This window comes from Aedes albopictus, chromosome 3, assembly GCF_035046485.1.
Source record: "Aedes albopictus strain Foshan chromosome 3, AalbF5, whole genome shotgun sequence".
Taxonomy (NCBI): Eukaryota; Metazoa; Arthropoda; class Insecta; order Diptera; family Culicidae; genus Aedes; species Aedes albopictus.
This window is the reverse complement of record NC_085138.1, coordinates 254,520,821-254,540,441: the sequence shown is the minus strand read 5'-3', so window position 1 is coordinate 254,540,441 and position 19,621 is coordinate 254,520,821.

Sequence of the window (19,621 nt, the reverse complement as noted above, 5' to 3'; positions counted from 1 at the left end):
GAAGAAAAATATATTGATCAGTTATCATTTGAGCAATGGGTAACCACGGATAGGTGTGACCTAGAAACAATGGTAAAACCTGTAGATGAGTTTGTGTCATATTTTTGCTTGAAATTAGAAAGTTTAATCCCTCACGATTTCATTAAAACAGAGCAATCCAGCTTTTTAAAAAATACGAAAAATACGGTACAAAATAGTGAATTTTTAGTCATTTGTGATTTTTCTGAAAATTACAGTTTTGTATTGCAAGATGAAGTTCAGTCCCATCACTGGAACGTGCAACAAGCTACAATTCATCCATTCGTTATTTATTTTAATGGAAGTTCGCAAATTGAACACTTTAGTTTCATTGTAATTTCCCAAGATTTAAGGCACGATTCAATATCCGTAAACTTGTTCATTGCCAAAATGATTAACTTTTTACGCGTTGATAAACATAAAGAAGTCAAAAAGATATATTTTATGTCTGATGGAGCAGCGTCGCAGTACAAAAACCGTAAGATTTTTTCGAGCCTATGTCAATTTAAATCAATGTACGGAATTGATGCAGAATGGCATTTTTTTGCTACGTCACATGGCAAAGGTCCTTGTGATGCTATTGGAGGAACAATAAAGCGCATGGCCACAAGAGCAAGTTTAGCCAAAGAACGTGAGCATCCAATTAAAACTGCGAAAGAACTTTTTGAATGGGCGAATCGTAGGAAAGAAGAAGATTTAACCAAATTATCATTTTGTTTTACTACTACGGAAGAGTACGAAATAAAGGCTTCAGAGCTCAGCGAGCAATATGATAACGCGAAAACGATCCAAGGAACCCAAAAATTCCATTGTTTCATTCCATTGTCAGAAAATAAAATTAAAGCAAAACTATACTCAAACTGTTCTGACAATAATGCCAAAGTGTTCGATATTGTAAAAAAATAAATAAAATCAAATAAAAAATAAGTAAAACTGTTTTCATGATCTCATAACCCATAATAAAATCCAAACCCAAAACTCTTAGCCCTCTCTTACCCCTATTGTGTCAAATCTATGATTATTGTTGTGTAATTTGAGAATTCATTTATATGTATAAATATTATATGTATATATATGATATGTATATATATTACATGTATATACATATAATATAAATACATATAATATACATAATACAAATGAATACACAAATATTGAATATCGTAAAAACAACTTGTTTAACTCCCGCAAGACCCTTAACAAAAAAAACAGCACCAAACTGTGATTCTCGAAATAATTTACACGGTAAAAAAAATTTTTTCTACTAAATGTAAAAAATTGTGAAATGTTTGAAATGTCATAACTTTTTTGTTTATTAGTTTACCATCACCAAATTTTTATGGTAGATAGCTAATATAACGGACCATTTTCCCTAAAAAAATGACGTTGGTAAAAAGATAGGGTTTTGAGATATTTAAGTTTTTGTGACAAAAATTATATTTTTTAATGCAAAAAAAATATTTTTTTTACAGTGTATATTTTTTTAGTAATCACCATTTAGTTATCTAACTTTGCTGAAAAAATCATAACAATCGAACGAACCGTTTTTGCTGTGCAGCTTTTTGAATATTTTTCAACCATTTTCATATACACCCTTTTGAAAAGTTAGTCGTGACTCAACATGAAGATATGATATCGAAAAATGGTGATTTAGATGGAACTGAAAAACTGTGCAAAGTTTCAGCTCAATAGAAAATCATGAATTAAAAAAAGTCCTAAATTTTTATGCTGTTGCTTGGAATCGCTCTGCTGGATTATTTCGAGCAATCTTCTTGCAATTCCTCCAAAAAATTCTCCAACGATTCCTTCAGGGACTCCTCCATGGATTTCTCCAGAACACCTCTACCGATTCCTTCAGTAGGGCAATCCTCTTGGCATATATTCAAGGAACTTCTTTTAGCATTCATCCAGCCATTTCGGATGGGATTTCAGAGACTTATTATCTCCCGAAATACTTCTTCTAGAGATTTTAGAGTTCTATAATGATTGCGTTAAATCATTCCAGCAAGAGATTTTTGGGATAAATTCCAGGAGAATCCCTAGAATAATGCCGCAATGTATTATAGTAAGAGTTTCTGAATGAGTCATGGGAAGAATTGCTGGAAGAACCACAGCAGTAATTGCTTGTGAAAGGCCAAGAGGAGTTCGTGGAGGAATATCATGAGAAATTTATGGGAAAATCTTCGGATAAAATCTATTGGATAAAAATTCTGGAGGAACCACCGGAAGAATCTATGGAAAAATCACTGTAGGAAATCTTAGAAGGATTCTGGAATGTACCATTGTAGAAATTTCAACAGAAATCCTAAGGATTACTGGAGGAAACCATTCTAAAATTTCTAAAGAAACCCCATCAGGATTTGCTGGGAAATCAAATGAAAAATTTCTTGAAGAAATACCTGCAGAAATATCTCGAGAAGTCCCTGAAAGAACTGGTAGAGGTGTTCTGAAAGAATCCACAGAGAAGACCCAAGGCCCTGATGGAATCAGGGGGTCGTGAAAACTACGTCTGCTGGCAAAAGGGGGTCGCGCGACCTGAAAGTTTGGGAACCTATGCTTTAGAGGAACCCCTTGCAGAATTCCTGAAGAACCACAGTTAGAATTTCTGGAGGAGTCTAAGCAAGAATAGTTAGAAGAACCACAGGAATAGTACGTGAGGAATCCATGCTGGAATTTCTGGAGGAAGACCACGGGGAGCTCCTGGAGAAATCCCATGATAAATAACTGGAGGAATCCCTGGATAAAATCTCTGAAGGAATTTCTAGACAATTCACCGGAGGAACTTCTGTAAGAATGTCCGGAATACTGTCATGTTTAATCCTAGAAAAAAATTCCTGAAGAAATCCCACGAGAAAACTGGAGGTATTACAGTAAGAATTTCTGGAGGAGTCCTAGAAGGAATCGCTGGTAGAACCACAGTTGCAATTGCTTGACGAATCACAGCTGAAATTTCTGGATAAAATCTCTGAAGATATTCCTGGAGAAATCACTGCGGGGACTTCTGGAATAATCCATGGAATATTGCATTGAATGATCCCACAAAAAGTTTTTGAAGAATTTTCTGGAGGAATTCCTAGAACTTCAGGAGATTTCATAGAAGGTGTTTCTAGAGACATCCTAGTAGGAATTGCTGGAAGAGTTTTTTTATTTTGAACTTTTTTTCATTCTTTATGTCTTCCGTAGGAGTAATTGATTTAAGTGGTTGCTCCTTATTACTAGTTTCTGAACTTTGTCTATTTTTTGTGTTATTTTAATGTTTTTTTCATTTACCAAAAGGCTATTTGCAGTTCAGTAAGAATATATGGGCCTATCTTGATGCATAGGAAATTCATTGCCTGTATTTCCTAAGAAATCGTTTTTCTTGCATCGCAGTACGCAGTTGTCAAGAAATGATTCAAATAATATTCTCTGTTGGTAGTTTCTACCAATATCCATCGAGAAATATTTTGAGCGGTTCCTGTTGAACACGAAAATGGGCATAAGGATTTGTGAAAGAAATGAAAAGGTTTGGGGAAAACCTAAAACTAGCTTCCCACCCCATTTTTAGAAGATCATTTGGTAATAGAAAAATAAATAGTGCATGTTAGTAAACTGATTTTAAAATTAAATGTTCCGTATGAACCCTTGTTACTGGCTACGACTATGTGTGACATTTTTGTCCAATAAAGAAAAATTCCCAACATTTTATTTGTGAAGGAAAATGAGAATTTGTTGAGCTATTGCTTTCTAAAATGTGTGTATACTTTTCTAGATGCTGCCCCTCATTACAATTTCCCTAGCTCCGGCTATGTATTGTATTTAGTTTTTCCCTATAAAGTTCATCGTCTCAAGATGCTTATCGTGGAAGAAAGACATTAACCTGCGAGGCAACTTTTGAGAAATATTTAAAGTCACTTTTCTACCCCCCCCCTTTTTTATTTCTTTACTACGACTATGCCTAATCCTTCCAAGGTGGGTTCTAAAAAAAAAAAAAAAAAAAAAAAAAAAAAAAAAAAAAAAAAAAAAAAAAAAAAAAAAAAAAAAAAGACACGGACAACGTCTTCAGCTTTAGGCAGTACAGACTGTTTTAAACTTAACATTAGACAATGGACAACGGAGCATGCACCAGTGGAAACGGGGAAGAAACTATTCTCACGAAAAGTTTCAACACCCGAAGCGGGAATCGAACCCTCACCCCATAGCATAGTGCGATTATAAGCCTGGAGACCCTAACCGCACGGCTACGAGACTCCACAAAGGGGCGGTCAAGCCTGGTGTTCTCTCTCGGTTTACACTTCGTTTCTATTCTGCATAAGCAATTCCATATGACAGAGTATTTTTTTCAGAGTCGTATCGCGTTGTTGAAGGTAACTCGATCCCGTGCCCCGTAGAGACCGCAGACCACCCCTGGTGACTTACAGTGGTAAAAAAAGAAAGAATAAATTTAGATTTGATGACTGAGAAATTAGTATGGAATATTGATTATGTGTACTGATTTGAGAACTCAATTTCTGTGCCCCTTGCGAGCCCATATCACTGGCTATGCCTATGTGTGATATTTTTCTCGATAGCGCAAGATTCTAAGCTTCTAATTGGCGCAAGAAAATTGATTATTTGTTACTTTATGGTCAAGTTATGATTTTTGGAAATTTTTGGACGATTTTGAAAGAATTGCCCCTTATTACTGTTTTTCCTAGCTCCGCCCATGATTTGCATTTTTTCTTGGAAGTACCTCACCTGAAGATTCTGACCGTGAAAGAAAATCATGATTTGCTTGCAAAACGGGGCTGATATATTTTTTTTATATGTTTTGCGAACACATAAATGGAGTGCCCCCCATTTGCCCTTATCCTTGCTACGACTATGTTCGATATTTTTTCTAGCAAGGTGAGTGTTGGCGGTTTCCAATTATGGAAGAAAATTGTAATTATGTGGATTAACAGCAAAGATATAAGCATTTGAGTTAGTGTAACGCTGTTTTTAAGGAGGTGCCCCTCTTTGAAGAGCCCCTTTTTATCGTTTTTCCTCGCTACGACTATGTATGCAAAATTATTATGAAAGCTGAGGCCCCAAGGTTTTCGGCAATATAAAAATTTTTACATTTGGATTTAAAACGAAGAAGATATGATGTTTCTAAAAATTAGTGTAACGGTGTTTTGTAGGCACAGTCTTCTGAGGCTATTTTTTTAGCACCGCCGCCTGAGAGTTATGCTAAAGATGAAAAATCGGCCCTCGTTCCTCAACCTGCATATTCTTTCATTGATCGGTTACCAACCGATCACGCGCCTTTGTAGTCACCCATAGTTCCTAGCTCACGTATGTTGTTGCAACTCTGGTAGATGATATGGTTACCTCTAAACTTTCGCACCATGGATCCTGTCCAACACACCTCCCGCAGCGCTACGATTCCGAACCCGTGGTCCTTCAGCACTTCTGCGAGTATGTGGGCGCTCCCGATGAAGTTGAGAAATCTGCAGTTCCACGAAACGAGCTTCCAATCGCAAGTCCCATATGGTCACTGTGGGAACTGACAGAACTTCGACAAAATTCATGCAGAAACAAAAATGTATTTTTCAGAACCACAACTTTGTTGTGTTTAAGGGGGGGTGGGGGTGGGATTCATGTCTGAAATTTTTCTTCACAACTTAACGTCACAACTGTACAAGTGTGCAAAATTAGCTGTCGACAGAAAATCGATTTAACTCAGCCTTCATCCGCTCTTAAGGTTGAAGGATTCGTCATTAACATAACCGTCATCGTTGAAAATGCGAAAGCAGTTTTTTCGCTCGAAACTTAAATGTTTGCATTGAAAATATATTCACTGTACTCCATTCTCCACTTGAAAAACAGTGAATACTTTTTCACTGCGAAAATATCAGTTTTGAAGGAGAAAACTGCTTTTGAATTTTCAATGATGACGATAATTTCAATGACGAATCCTTCAACCTTAACTCAATCGTAACTGTAGTAACTTAGTAGAGCGTAGCACTCTCACGCACCGACTCTTGGTTCGAATCCGGTGGGTGACATATATTTTTTTATATTGAAGCCTCAAAATTAATTTATTGATTTGATAAATTTAAATTTGTATTTTATTTGTGTATGCTCTACGCAGTTGTTTTCTGCAAAAAAAAATACATTTAATATTCATTGTAAGACAATGCTACTGAACTAAACTTCTATGAGCTTGAAAGTTCAGACAAAGTTCCGAGTAGCAACTTAATCAGCTTTAGAGGTGCTTAAGAGGCTAACAGTTAGCTTTGACGGAACTTGTGACCGAAGTTCCCGCAAGACTCATCGTTAGCCGCATAGCCTCTAGAGGACGCACTCAATGAAGCCCCCCCTCGATGACTGCTGGAGTACGATAAAAGCAGCCATCAACAACGCAGCCGATAGCAACGTGAGTATGTTGAGCGGATTGGTTCGACGATAAGTGTAGATACATTTTAGAAGAGAAAAACACAGCACAGGCGGATATGCTGCAGCACGGGACTCGTCAGAATAAGCAACTATGTAGAAGAACGCGGAACCAGCATACCCACCTCTGCCGGAAGAATAAGCACCGCTTGGAAAAAGCGTAGTGCAAACAAATGGAACTACTATGCCGTTCACAAGAAACACGGAAGTTCTTGTTTCAGAAGCTCAACGCACCCAGCATAAGCTGTGTGCCGCGAGCCAAAATGTGCAGGGATGCGTACGGAAGCATTTTGACAGACGGACGTAAGGTGATCAACAGGTGGAAGCAGCACTACGACGAGGTGAGGAGAGCGCAGACAAAAAGGCCAAGCAGCAGCGGGAGGAATGCATGACTACGTCAGTACAGCAGGGAGAAACAACGAATCGATTCCCACGTTGAGGGAAGCTAAGGATAATATTCAGTAGCTCAAGAGCAATAAGTCAGCTGGTAAGGATTGTATTGGAGCTACACTCATGTAGGACCGGGAAAGTTGACCACCTTTGGCCATTTTTTCGTGTTTTGGGCTGGAAATGCTCTATGTGCCCATTCTCGTAGATTGTTTATATAAAGCCATCCAACCAAATGAATATTGCAATGATTGTCATTGTACAAGTTAGTCACGAATGACATCACCCAATAATTCTATCTTCAATCTGAACCTGCGTCAACCGGGAGTTCAAAGATAAAAGGCACTGCGGTACTTGCTACATTGTTTACCATCTGTTTCAATGTCAATTTGGACATTGATGATCTTAAGCAGAAGGAAAACCCCCATACCTGTGGATGGTTGGTGGTGATTGCATTTCGTTTGTTCATCACAGCCAACTGCTAATTCTTCCGCAAGCGAACTTACCTCACTTCATCTTTACATACCCCGAAGAAGACGTAACACCCATTGTAGGGGGTATGTGCTGTAAATCTTCGCGCGATGATTACTCCTTGACTTGTTGAGACTCACTTTCAGAGAGCCCTATCAACCGTCGTATTTTATGACATTAGATGAGGTGTCGAGACACTCGGCTCTCGGGTGGTGCTTGTCAACGGTTTATTGCTTCAACCGGACGAGAATGCTGTCCAATAATAGGGAAAATTATTACCAATCATTCAGTTTTTTTCGCTTTTGTTCCGTTTGAAATGAATTTCTCGGTGAAAAGTTTCTTGTACATAAGTGGACAATGCATCGACCGATATGGTCGTCGAAGGTGACTTGCACTTCCATCAATGGGCCACCACGGAGGTATTTTTTTAATTAATTGAGAAACGAATTATGTGAGGCCGGTAATTCCTTCCGATTTATGTGTCATTTGGTAAATTTCAATAGTTACACCTCAGGTACTGGAACTTGGAAAGTATTTGCGCTTGCTCTGGCGAACACGTTCGCTGTCCCCGTGAAGTCGACTTCCTGCTCAGTGCACATGCTTTGCTTATACTATACTCATTAATGAGAGGAGAATTGTGGCTAGAACAAACGTAGCTACTTTCAGTCCTGAGCATCCACGGTGGTGCAGAGGGCCGAATTAAAAGATCTCCGTCCTGGGCGATTGCGTGCCAAATTTCTGTCGACTTTGCTTTATTTCGTTGTTGTGGCGGCGCCGCCATAAACCTCTGAGCCTACCTCTGCTGCGATGTCCTGCTGAATTCCAATCTAGCGCTTGCTTGCAGATTTCGTTTCCGCCCCTAGAATGTGACCGACCCACCTCTACTTTCGCTCTCGAATTGTTGTCGCAATCGGCTTTTGATGACATCGTAGATGGAGCTCCACGTTAGAGAGATCCAATTGTGATGCCACCATGCGCGAACTATATACCGAATTATATATCTATTGATGAAGACCTGCAGCTGTGTTACCGTTTGTAACAGTAAGCCTGTGTATTTGTGTTAATTTGTTTATTCTATTAAAAAAAATATATATACATGTTTCCGTGTTATTTATTCAAATAATTTAAATTAGCCTAATGCCATAAAAATACCCCTACACATCATCATCATACAAACTCACCACACTGCAATAAAAAGCACCAATAGAGTAGTTACAGTTCAGTGGAAAAGGAGAAATTAAAAGAGAAGATGGCTATCGAACGACAGGGGGATCATGCAGCGTTGAGAGAATGACGCAAGTAACACACATGTTATATAAAAGTTACGACAGCGCAAGTTTTGGTTATATAGAAGTTTATTTTACGTTATTTCAACACAATGTTAGAATTACGTGAAATAAACTTCTATACAACCAAAACTTGCGCTGTCGTAACTCTATTATAACATGTGTGTTGCTTGGGGACTCGGCCTATTTCCCGTAAGGACTCCATTCGAATCAGTCGTTAGAAGTACCGAAAAGTAAATTAAAAAGTACCAAAGTTAGTTGAAAGTGACTAGTTTGAAATGAGCAATAATCTTACATAAGACGTGGTAGAATCAGGTGAGATTCAGCAACATCAAAGTTGGAAGTGGAGTAAATCCGGTACTAAGGTGTTACTTTTCTGGTATTAGGACCCGTTAGTTCTTGTCTAAAACCCGCTCCTTGTCCGGCATTACGGATAGATCCGGTGGCCCGGAGTTCCCGGACGTGCTAAAGTGGACCTTTGGGCTCGGTCGAAGTACCCGATAGTTTGCTGAGAGCCCCGCCATCGTGAAGGTCGAAAACGCGAGGTCTTCGGAAACCTAACCTCACCGGTCCTCAAACCAACGGTGAAGCCAAGTTTGAAGTTGTTTCGGACCCCACGGAGTACTGCCGATACCTACGTGGTTTCCCTTACGCTCGTCAACCGTCGTTGTCGCTGGTCCCACCCCCAGTGCGAGGCGAGTTCCCTCCAAGCGCTCCCGCCAATTCTCCAGGAGTTCCCGGCCGGCCATAGGTATTTATAGATAAGAAATACTCTGCACACCCACACCCACACAGACCTGTAATTGTTGTGGGCTGTCCAAAAACCACGTGGTCATGAGGGGGGGGGGGGGGTATTTTAAAAAATTTTGTATGGACTAATGACCACGCGGGGGGGGGGGGGGGGTGTGGTTGAAAAGTCCCAAAAAAATGACCACGTGGTTTATGGACAGCCCCTTAGGTTAATAAATCTTTAAAGTGTAATTCACTAGCTTTTTCCAATACACTCACATATCCGAGGTCTGATTAGCCGACTAGATTCCACTCCAGCCGACCTTGAGACCAGAGAGGTGCTCCAGATCGCGCTAGCCAGGAAAAGAGGTTGTTGTAGAACCCGGCCTCACACGACAAGCCGTTGCTCTACCAAGCTTGCCGAGGTCTTTTGTCCTGGTAGCACGTGTGCTACCCTACCTAGTAGTAACAGCTGTTGAGATGTTTCTTTATTACTAGGGATTTTAACCCCTTCCCGCCAAACGACTTTTTTCAAACTTTTGAATGCTAAAAAATGCTATGAACAAAAAGTGCTCGAACAGAAGTTATTAGAGATCACTTAAATTGATCGAAATCGTAAAAAAAAATGTTTATCAATAGTTATTGATTGTTTATCAATAGTTTCACTATTGAACCAATAATTAGAGCATACAAGTACTTGAAGTGAAGTGAACTGGTTTAGGTCGGATTCGCCAAAATGTGATGATACTGTACAGACACCATGAGCGTTAAAGGGTTAACCTTTTTTATGGGTCATTCATCTCATGCAGCCTTTGAGTGTTCTCCACTGATACACACCAAGATCTACCGGCGTACAGTAGCACAGATTTCACGTTCGAGTTGAAAATTCGGATTTTGGTGCGTCGAAAAATCTGGATGTTTGTCCAAACATTTCTTAAGGACAGACTTGTTAGAATCCCAAAATGGCCGCCACAATGGCCGACTTTGGCACCCACTCACGATTTCCAGGGCACAAATCTCTTCGTAAACAAAACCAGCGCACCTGATCTTCTTATTTTAAGCTTGTTACGAGTGAGCAAGAACAGAATAGGCTTAGAATAGCACTACGGACCACCTGTTCCGGGGGTAAAAGTCCACCAAACAGGTAACCCCAATCCAAGGTGTCAGGCGACCCGTGCTGAGGGATGAATGGTTGAGGGGGTTTAAAAGATGTTCGATCTTTAACGGAGCCCGTAGCGTGGGTAGATCGCCTTTTTGGGTTGCGTTGCGGTGATAGATCTACCAAACCGAAATCTAGCGTCATCCTATTTTTCAATTTTGCAATATGTTATTCAAAGAATTATAGTATTTAGTCCTTAACTGGTGTTTTGGTGACTTCCAGTTTTTGAATAAAACTGAGTTTACCAGCTTTACTTTGCATATAGTTAAAAACCTCACCATCTGAGGCTAAACTCAATGCAAAGGAAATCAAATTGGGTTAGGGATCCAAGTATGTACTAACTCTTCGAAGACTGGAAAGTGCTAGTACGCAAGGAACATACTAGAATCCTTATTACTGAACACATGTTCCATTATTGGAATGATATTGCTGCTAAGGGAACGTCCATAAATTACGTCACGCTTCGAGGGGGGAGGTGGGGTTCAGCAAAGTGTGACGACCCATACAAAAATTTCAGAGGTCCAATACAAAAAGTGTGACATAGGGGGGGAGGGGGGGGGGGCGTGGGTTGAAATGGACGTTCCCTAATGTTAAAACCCGGGTCCTAAACTTCCTACTGGGGAGAATTTAGCAGTAAAACAAGGGTGATGCTAGGTTTCCGATACATGGCCAATATCAGTACTCTTGTTTTGTTTTCTAAGAAAACAAAACAAAAACTGTATCAAAATCGATACTTTAACCGGGTAGAGGCTAATGGCAAACAAAGGACAAAATAATAACTGGTTTTGCCATCATATCTCGTTTTACCATTCTTCTGTTATTATGAAAAACTTAAAATGGCAAATCAATAGCAAAATATACAATCATAGCAAATCTTGTCATTGATATGTTAATTTGCCATTATTTTGATACTGTGAGAAACTATTTATATACATTAGGCACCATAACATATTTTACTCTTAATATACCATTAACTATTATATTGTATATTTCAAGCATAACTTTTCAATTCGACGTATCTCGCAAAAGTAAACAAATCCAGATTCTCAGCTGTGTGTTTGATTCTCAATGGATTCTATTTGATGCACATCAATTTATGTTAATTTAGAACTCAAACAATTAAAGAGTATAATTTGTAAAACGACGTATCTATCTTTTTCAACGTAACGGTGGCTACGTTCATCAAAATGAATTTGATTTTTAAGTTCGTTTCGTTTTGAGTTTTTAATTTCCACAAAATAAAACTGTTTTTACATTGATTGATGAACTTAAATTTTATAGAAGAAAAAAAAAAGAAATAGCTCATTTTACCTTTGAAATAATAACTGAATCTACCATTGCTTTAAAATTGAATTTGAACAACTAAACCTACCATTATTTTGATCGCCACAAACAGCTAAATTTGTTCAATACCTCAAGATCAATAACTCAATAACTCAAGAATGTCATATTTTGTTATTCACCGATAACAGTTAATTTGGGTCTTATTTTGTTATCAATATCTCAATAATAACTTATTTTGTACTTCAATTTAATCCGCATGCTTTACCATTACTTTGTTATTACAATGGCAAAATAAGTTATTTTTAAGTTTTTCTGCTACCAAAATTTTGTTATTATTTTTGTTATTTTAACTCTTATTTCAAACAAACAAATAACACATTTTGCCATTCAAACATTCTGTTTTAATGGTAAAATTTGCCATTCTTTTGCCATTAAGCTCTACCCGGGTATTGCCCCTCAATGGCAATTGAGTAATGCGACATGCACTACACTAAGGATACGGGTAATGTCACAATAGATCAAAAAACTGGTCGCAGTGACAAACCCGAACAGGAATAAAAAAAAAAGAACAGAATAATGAAATGCACTGTTGTGTGAATCTTGCAAGCTTGAAGCTGGAAGGATTGACCATATTTACATCTAAAAATTTGGTCTTGTTGACGTTGATTGTAAGTCCTGCCGCCGAGGAGCGATTCGCAAGATCATCGAGCATCATCAGAGCACATCAGTGCGCCGATGAGCTCAGCTAGGAGAGCAACGTCATCAGTCAGTTAGAAGTTATTTAGGTGCACCATGGTAATGGGCTGCCATAGCAATCCACAATTTGGTTCACGATCAATCGCACCTACCAGGATCTCATTGATTACGATGAGGAATAGTAGCGGTGATAGTACACATCCTTGCCTCACTCCAGAAACAACCCGGACGAAAATGGACAAGACACCGTTGAAAATACCCTGTACTGTGCTTCAATGAGGTCGATGATTTTCTTAGGAACACCCTTGCGCCTGAGGGCTTTCCACATGTTTTCGTGACTGAGACGGTCGAAATCTTTTTCGTAATCAAGAGGTAGAGAGACCCTTGTAATTCATTGATTTGCTCCTGGATGAGCGTGACAATATGGTCCACACAGGACCGTCCGGCACGGAGTCCTGCTTGCTGCCGTCGGAGAGTTGCGTCAATATTCTCCCAAAGAGAACATACATCCTAGTCCAGTTTCGAAACTGTGTAAGTAATTTAACGGTCATTTGAAATGGCGACTTCGTAATGGCGCTGCTATAGCAAAGTTCGCATACTACTGTCAATGGTGAATATACAAACTATCTCGATATGCAATTACACCACTGACTGCAGCAATATGCTGTTTAGGTGACGCTAGTGTTCTCAACGCTAATAAAGTTTCATTTCTTACACAGTGTTAGAGCCTCCTCCAGGCTCTGACTGGGTATGACGGTAGCTTCAGGCGCTAGTGGGTAAAACTCTCTCTGGCTAGTCCTTCAGCTATGACTCGGTGAACCTAACACCAAGGGTTGGACTGTGGGATTCGGATTCGGCTAAGAAATCACTGTTACACTTCACTTGTTAATTAACACTACGATGTTTATTACGCGGTTTCAAAATTACAACTAACTCGGCTTGCGCAACTGCGCTGCTTATATAAGGCAACAAACTTCAATCTAGAAAGTTCGCGCACCCGCGCGAACACGCTGGATTGTCACATGCTCCGCCGCCTGCGGCGCGAAGATGGTTACTCTCACTACACGCGAGCAGCCGCGTTGGTCGTCGCTCCCGCTCTCACTCTCGCTGGTCGTCATCGCTCTCTCAGCTGCGTTAATGACGGTCGTCGTCGCTCTCCCTGCTACGTGATGATGATGATGACACACTCTCGGATGGGTTCGCATCTCGTGCGCGTCCAGCGCGTCCGCGTCGTTGCTTCCCGATGTTTCTGGGTGTTTCGGTGGATTTCTGTCTGTCGTTTCCACAACATATGGAGCTGTCACATGGTGCTCCGTTCTCGCTTAGGCGTGAACACACAGCTTTCTAGAAAATTTTCTTCTGGTTTGGATCCGGTTGAGGATCACTTTGCAGAGGACTTTAAGAACGATATACCGTAACATGATGCACCTCCAATTATCGCATATAGTCAGGTCACCCTTTTTGGGTACCTTTACTAAGACGCCTTACATCCAGTCGGCTGGAAATGTCGCGGTTTCTCATGTGTTCTGTTTGCTTTCATGCTACGGATGGCTGTTTCTACATACCTCCTGCACTGATGGAGCTTCGGTGATGACACGGGTAATGCGCCGCACCCTTGGCGGATCATGCTGAGGTGTTGATGACGTGGCCGATTCTTGAAAAAGGTTTCCAAAGTGCTCGAACCAGCGTTTCAACTGGTCAGCTGGGTCGGTCAGTAACTGTTCAGACGTGTCTTTCACGGGCATCGTTGCATTCATCTTGGTCCCACTAAGGCGACGTGAGACATCTTAGAAGAGACGAATGTCACCGGTATTTACGGCTTTCTCGCCTTCGTCGACGTGGGAGTCCACCCACGCTCTTGTATCCCGTCTACGTGAACGTTTCACTTCCTTCTCGAACGCTGACATGCTACGGCTTTGACTTTTCGTGTTTTCGCTCGCTCTATCGCGGCTTTGGCGTTCCTTCGCTCCTTTTCTTCCTTCAGGTATCATCTGTGATCCACTGTTTTCTCCGGGTGCGTAGCTCACCCAAATTATTCTCGCTGGTAGCGATGAAGGCGTTCTTGGTGGCACACGGTAAAAAATCAGCACTATGGTATGAATTGATTGGCGCTTGAATTCGCACTACTGTTCAATCAGTTTGTAATCAATTGAATATAATTTGAAAAAGAACATCCAATGCCTCTTCAATTTTATTGGAACTTCACTTTTCGTTGTTGACAATGTTTTGATTTCAAAACTAGAATTCAAAAAGTATACACAGCGTCCAGGTTCGTACATTAGTGCAAATCGAAGTGATTTTTCAATTGATTGGGTTTGTTTTGTTTCTCAAATCAACACTGACAGCATTGCGATTTCAAAGGACCTTTTCACAGCAGCATCTTCCAGTCGACGTGTGTTGAACCGGCACACAATGGTCGGAAAAAGATAAAGTTCGGCCAAAACTCTTTTTATGTGTTTAATCGAAGTTAAAGGTTGTCTAGATATGTTATATAGTATTTTTAGTGTTTAAAAAGGGGTATTCAAAAATTACGTAACTTCAATAATTTCAAAAAACAGTAAAAATCAGAGAACCCCACATTTTTTGCGTTTTTTGTTAAAAAATCAATTTGAATTTAATTAAATGATCATCTTTCGATCAAAACCAATTAAGTTTGTTCAAAACGTTTGCAAAATGTGGGAAAATAAATATTATTTCAATCAAAAATGGAAAAATAACGTAAAATATATGAAAAAACATGACTTTTTTAAATACATAGCTCTAATTTGAAAAACTGCAAATTTCTGCAAAATATTTAAACGTTTTTATGCAGCCCTAAGCATGATGATTAAGATGTACTATTCGAAATTGCGGCGACACGTGACGACACGAACCGTTTTTTAACTTAAAAACTACCAAAATTTCTAAGGTACAATATATGAAAATTTTGAAAAGTTTTGTGACATATTAGTTTTGCACCATGCGTGCATTCAAACAGTCCAAAAACAAGCTTTCATATGCTGGATAACATAAAACATGTATTCCATTCTCAAAATATTATTATTTTATTTTTTTCGAATAATTCATTTTTCAATTTTATGACTTAGGCCACTTTGGCAGTGAAAATGTCATTCAAATACAAAAGCTGGTATGCTTTTAATTAAGAATCATAAAACTACAATACATTATCTTTGTAATAAGGTGAAATAAAGTTTAAAAATATCAATTTCGTTTTTTGAGAGTTTTGGCCGACCCTTTGTATGGAGCCCGACCAATGTGCGGCACCCGAGTTTTTCCTCCTAGCAATGCGCAGCCGGACTTGTCGATTAGAAGAGAATGGTCTGCAGGGATGGCATGCCACGCAGAAACTGCGCCTATTTAGGGGAACAAAGCCCAAAATGCCAAGATGGGGTAAAATGGCCCAACTCATAAAATCATTCCTGAATGGGACTTAATCATTGCTATACTGCCGTTCTACGCATAATTGTCCCATGTTGATATGGATTCCATATCAACATGGGACAATTATGCGTAGGGCGGCAGTATAGGTACATGGTGTCAAGATATGTATGCATTGAACATTCTATAAGCTAGGCCGCCAAACCCATGGAAAATCTTTTGATTCCCCAATGAAAATTGACAACTTCCGGTTTTTCTTGCTTGCAATTAAGGTTTTCGGGTGAATTTATTACCAGCCATGTGTTTCCAAGGAGATTGAGGCACCCATGGAGGCGCAGGGTTGTTGATGTCTACCCAAGCAACCAAAAGTTCGGATTCCACTTGAAGAACGAACTCAGAAGTTCAAGTTCGGTTCAATTCCAGGTTTCGTTGAACTTAATTCTCCAAAAAGTTACTCTTGTATTGTTTATGAACTTGGAAGTACATGTAAAAGCTTTTGACTTCTCTTCAAAAGGACATTAAAGTCGAAAAAAGGTTGAAAAAGAACTTATGTTGAACTTTAAAACAGAGTTCAATCAAATATTAACCGAACTCATGTTGAACTTTTGCGTGCCTTTAAAATTCAAATATAGATCATTTGAACATATTCCAACAACTTGAAATCATCCGTACCGAACTTGTTCCGAACTTGTTTTGAACTTACTACTGAAAGTTCGGATAAATATTAACCGTACCAAAAGTGAACTTCACTTGAACTTCAGCGACAGCGGGGCCGGGGAGAAGTTCTCATTCAATTAAATCACTCGGAAATCGAGCCCAGCAGCCACAGCTTGTGTTAATTCCACAAGTACACTTTGTTCCACTATAATATTTGAACGTACTTACTTGTAATCAACGCAAAGGATCCGTATTGTGTGGATCAAAGGCTGCTCCCGCAGCGGATAACTGTTCCCCCCAGGATGCCGCCGGGGGTTTTTCGGCTGCGCACAAAAATTTACCAGCTTTGCTGGATGTTTTCACACCCGTCTCACTTGTCACTGCAGCGCACCGGTAATCGACGCAATCGTATTCACTGAAAACCAAGCTGAAAACTTATAATTTTTTCTTGAAGTCGATACACTGGCCTTAATTTATTGCTTTGCACTGCGAACCACAATAAACTGAAAATGTCAAACTGCGTAAGTTCACAAGAAGTTCCACGTGAACTTCTTTCGAACTTTCGACTTCAAAAACTATTCCAAGTTCAGGGAAAGTTCACGCGCGAACCTGATTGAGCTCTACTATATGATATCTCGACATTGAGTAAAATCCTACAGTGCATAACAACACATACATGGAGTAGTGGTTAGGCACCGACTTTCAACGAGGAGATCCCGAGTTCAAATCTCAGTAAGTAAAAACATCAAACATTATTTCAAGGTATAAGTCAATTTGGATTCCACATGAACTAATGGTTCTTAATAATAAATTACTTTTGAGGACTAAACATTTTTTTTTTCATTTTTTCGAAGTTTATTTTTAAGCTGAATAGCGTTCCTTTCAGCGACACAAGTGTACTTTTTGTGAACTGAAGTTCGGTTAATTACTTAAAAAGTGAGCTGAATAGAATGCTATTCATATACCTTCGAATAGCTGATTAAGCCCAAACATGCTATTTTATCCGAACTTTTGGTTGCTTGGGTACGCTATCCATGTAAGGGGTTATTCAAATATGACGACCATCGTTTAGCGGGGAAGGGGGGTAACATTCTTTGAATGTATACGAAAGAAAACATGACAGAGGGGTGAAAGTGAGTCGAAAATGCCAGAAAACTAATGGACGTAATTTATGAATGATTTCATGAAGTGGCATCTTAACCCATGGCAGATGGCCATTTTTGCACCACTTCCGTTTTACGAACCAGTTTTTGAAACCGCTAAAAATCGATGAAAATGCAATGATTTTGCGAATATTTTTACTGAAGCATCGAGCAAATATTGTCTTAGTTACTGTTATCACTTTAAAAGCCTAACAAATGAGGCTACATATCATTGAAAATGACGAAAGTTTGAAAAATGACATCTTACCCCACCTTCGTCTACGCTCATCTACTTTCACTGAACTTCTCAGTTTCATTTATACGTTACAAAAGAGAAAGAGAAAAAAAAAAGTACAATAAAATGTACATCCTAGGTAATTGCTCTCACGCAGAGTTTTTGTGCAGGTAACTATGGTACTGCGTGAGAGCAGTGAGGGCCCGCAAGTCATAATCCCAGTGTGCAATTTCGGTGCGCACACAGAAGAAACAGAGCTCAGTGCACGCGCAGTGTGTTCAAAGGAATCAGTGTTGTTTGAGCATTGATGAACCAAAAATATGCCAGTGGGTCCGAAACCCGCCAAGGGGTTTAAATCCTGTGATATCACAGACAATCAGACGTAACACTGATAAAATATCCATCCTACATACAGTAGACATTCGCTCGGTGCAAACGCTTTAACTGCAACTCTTTTTAACTGCAAGTCCGCAAAGTGCAACAATTTTGCAGTAATCGCACCGCTATCCGTCAAAATGGTCAACAGCGATGTGATGTTTTCCGCATGCACTTTTGCTACAATTGGGGGTTTAAATTTTAAAAAATGTATTGATTTTTTTTTTTATTTTAAATGAAAGAGTACCTTTTTCTGAGCCACTATGATATTGTTTCAGATTTTTAGGACATTATTTTGGTACCTAAAATGAGTAATCGCTGACTCTGACTCGGTTGATCGCTCCACGTCGTATTAAGTGAACGCGGCAATGAACTCAATCCTATTTCGGTCGTTGCTGCACCGCTGGAGAAATAAGAATACAACTACATCACGGCAGATTATGAAGAACTTGGTGAGATCTTTCTAATTAAAAAACGTCATTTCATTCATACATGAGATATTCACCATACCAAATACGCGCCAGAAACAAAAATCCAAATTTTTGATTCAGGAAGTGTTAAGTAAGTAATGCATTTCAGATATCCAATTGATATCCGGATGCGTCAATGCGGGGCTTACTATTTCAGAAAACGACCTCAAGATGTACGTGGAAGCCCTGTCATACTTGAAATGGGTCGTTGGACGTGCAGTAGAGCTATCACCTTCCATCTCCAGGACTAAAAGTGTTTGCGTCTATAGATAAAAGTTAAAAATAGGCGCAGACATTTTTCTCCCATAAAAGCACTGCCGGTCAGTGGGAGATGGATTGTACATACATACACATACACATTATTTTGGTACCTAAAATCAATTTCGAAGAAATTTATTTGAAATCACCTTTCGACAGCTCCGCCATATGCGTGCGAATTGACTTTTTTAATAGGTTCCCGGGCATCAAAATTCATGAAAAATTTGGATTTCGGCTCAGTTTGACATGCAGATTCAGAATATCGAATTATCTCAACAGCATTAAAGAAGCTAATTCGATGTTTTTCAAATGCACATTGGATGCATTCTGCAGCAACTGACAGCTCTTTGACGTTTGTCCGTTGCTGCAGTTATCGAATTTGATTCGGTAAGTGCAACGTAAACATGTTGCAGTTATCGAACGTCTACTAAGATGTGTGTTAAGTCAAGGGCTTATAATTTGTTTATCATTTGATGCGAAATTCCGACATTAAGCAGCACTAGTTACAAATTAGCAGTAGCTTGTAAATGATTGAAATGTTTAAAAATAAGTACAACAAGCCGTAACTTTTTTCCCTTTTGATTTATTTGGGTCAAGTCAAATGGTATTGAAAGACTAATAAATTAGTCACACATGTTCAAAATTTTATTTTATTTGTTTCACTTAGCCCGAAGTACATA